Genomic DNA, 3,397 nt, shown 5'->3' on the forward strand with positions numbered 1-3,397 from the left:
CTCTTTTATACCAGCAGGAGGCAGACGGATGCCAAAGCAGTGGGTGCGCCGGCGCCGGTAAAGCCCCGCACACACTCAAATTGGCAAACAAGGCTACCGCAGAGGTTCTTGACCGCCTCTTCTCTGGATATGACGCCGCCCTAGCCTTGCTGACGTATTAAGATTTATTTAGAGTCTTTGACCAAATATTTGGCAACCTGTCTACTCACTAAATAAACGCGTGGGGACGGTTATAAGGGCGTTGTAAGGTGTGAAGCCATCTAAGACAACAGAGACAGTCAGACGTATTGCACCAGTCACCCAAGCTTTACTGCGTACCTGGTGAGGCTTCGTGGCTACAGGTTGGTACGTTTTGAAGCCCAGAACTGCCAACTTTTCACGATTTGGGAATGAACTTGCTGATCTACTCCCGACACTAAATGTGTAGTGTGTATGCCAGAACACCCACCGTCATCACGACTGCACAAATATCGCTTCGCCGTTTCCCCCCGGCATCAAAGCTGATCTCAAAAGTTTATGTATATACTGTCCCGGCTACTTAACGGGGGTAGGACGTCAAACGGGCCGACTTGGAGCAGGAGAGGCATCACAGGACATTTTAATTTCCAGAGTCTATAGTTTTACAAATAAATTCATAAAACTTTGTCAGCATCAACAGGAAGGATTCAGGATTCACACTCATTGCAGTGGAAGTTCGAAAACATAACAAAACAAATTTTTTTCCGTGTGAAATTTCATCACTTTTTCACTTACTAATGGCTGCATTGGTTTCTATAGGTACACTTTCCTTCATACGTTAGAGAGATTTATCGATGAGTTTTTCACAGCATACACACCATACTTACAGGTGTATGAAACTCTAGAATTTATTTAATTTATGAAAAAACGATTTTAAACTTTATGTTTAGGAAAAACACAAATTTTATAATTAATTACCTCAACTTTTACCGCAGTTTTTAATAGATTCGGAAAATTCTAGAGTTTTATACACCTTTAAGTATGGTTTGTATGCTGTGCAAAATTCATCGAAACATCTCTCTTATTTATGAAGAAAAGTGTACCTATAGCAACAAATGCTGCCATCAGTAAGTGAAAAAAATGATGACATTTCACATGCAAAAAAATTACTTCGTTATGTTTTCGAGCTTCCACTGCTATGAGTGTGAATACTGAATCCTTCCTGGCCATGCTGACAAAGTTTTATGAATTTATTTGTAAAAGTATAGACAGTGGAAATTAAAATGTCCTATGGTGCCTCTCCTGCTACAAGTCGGCCCGTTTGACGTCCTAACCCCCTTAAGAACCGTTCCCTGCCGTGTGGGTCGGACATAACACATCTCTGAATCACGTTGTGAATTTACTTGTGTGAACTATCAGTTGAAAATTAATCTCGTTTTCTATGTCCACGGACATTTCATACACTTTCAAACACGCCGGATCCAAAGACAGTGATTTTGAAACTTTGGCAGATTAAAACTGTGTGCCGGACCGAGACTCGAACTCGGGACCTTTGCCTTTCGCGGGCAAGTGCTCTACCAACTGAGGTACCCAAGCACGACTGCAGAGTGAAAAACCCATTCTGGGAACATCCCCCAGGCTGTGGCTAAGCCATGTCTCCGCAATATCCTTTCTTTCAGGAGTGCTAGTTCTGTAAGGTTCGCAGGAGAGCTTCTGTAAGGTTTGGAAGGTAGGAGACGAGGTACTGGCAGAAGTAAAACTGTGAGGACGGGCCGTGAGTTGTGCTTGGGTAGCTCAGTTGACAGAGCACTTGCCCGCGAAAGGCAAAGGTCCCGAGTTCGAGTCTCGGTCCGGCACACAGTTTTAATCTGCCAGGAAGTTTCAGATCTGCGCACACTCCACTGCAGAGTGAAAATCTCATCCTGGAAACATCCCCCAGGCTGTGGTTAAGCCATGTCTCCACAATATCCTTTCTTTCAGGAGTGCTAGTTCTGCAAGGTTCGCAGGAGAGCTTCTGTAAGGTTTGGAAGGTAGGAGACGAGGTACTGGCAGAAGTAAAACTGTGAGGACGGACCGTGAGTCGTGCTTGGGTAGCTCAGTTGGCAAAGCACTTGCCCGCGAAAGGCAAAGGTCCCGAGTTCGAATCTCGGTCCGGCACACAGTTTTAATCTGCCAGGAAGTTTCATATCAGCGCACACTCCGCTGCAGAGTGAAAATCTCTTTCTGGACAGTGATTTTGTTTAATACTCGGGAGTAACATAGCAGTCGGGTTCCAGCGACATTTCATACACTTTTAAACACGCGGGATCCAAAGACAGTGATTTTGTTTAATACTCGGGAATAACATAGCAATCGGGCTCCAGTCTATTTTTTTCTAATTTTTGTTTCCCAAATAATTTGATTTAGTTACCTTCGTAGCCAATATACCTTCGTTAAATCGTATTATCTGTTTGTAACAGGTGGATCAGCTTTTCTCAATAATCCTTGAATATTCACAGACTTTTTTTGTATGTACTCTCTCATTTTTGGGATTTGGAAAACACGCAGAAAGTCTCGTATATATTCTGTTTTATTGACCCAACACACTTCTTAAATTAATGAGAGTTGGCACTGTGGAATCAATGAAGAAGGAGATGATCCTAGTGTGTATCCTTTCGGTATAATAACAGTCAGCCCGTACCACATTCCATCGCGTTCCTATCACCAAAGATATGATTTCCCATGAAACTGTCCTTTACCATTAATATCTGGCTTTAAATGTCTAGGCTTCTTAATTCTCACAACACGATATTAATCATAGGTTCGAGTTCTTTCAATGTCTGTTCAGCACAAATTTAGTCTTTTTACGGGCACTATATCTCACGCCTCGTTTATTTGCAGAATCACCTTGACAGCGATCTGCAAACATATTAGTATGATAAGTCCAACAATTTTCTGTCCAAATAACTCAAAATAATTTATTATCCGCCACTCCAATGTCTAATCCAGATATCAGAATGATTTTAAATTAGGCTTATAATCCCTAACTTTCAACTACCACGGAAGACTGCGAACATGCACCATTGAAAACAAAGACTCAAGAGGGCTAACAATGCTATGCCTTGTTTTATATATTATATTCAAAACAAAACACAGCTCTGTTATGTCTTCCTTGGATTCCCTTTGTGCTACTTTGCGTTACTCTATTTCAAATACCTACTCTTTGTAAAATTTTAACTAACTATTATTTCGAAATACAACTACCGTTTTTTGTTGGCTCTTGGGTCTTTTAGTATTACTGAATTTAATCTAATATTCGTTTCTTAATACCCACTCTCTAAAGAGCGGTTACATGTGCTAGATTGCGAATTAGGGATGTCGATCATTCCCGTATCAACCGCTGGATTAACGAACGTTGTTTCACAAGCTGGTCTCCTTGCGTATGGATTTTAGACTGTTT

Source organism: Schistocerca americana, chromosome 1 (genome assembly GCF_021461395.2).
Source record: "Schistocerca americana isolate TAMUIC-IGC-003095 chromosome 1, iqSchAmer2.1, whole genome shotgun sequence".
Classification (NCBI taxonomy): Eukaryota; Metazoa; Arthropoda; class Insecta; order Orthoptera; family Acrididae; genus Schistocerca; species Schistocerca americana.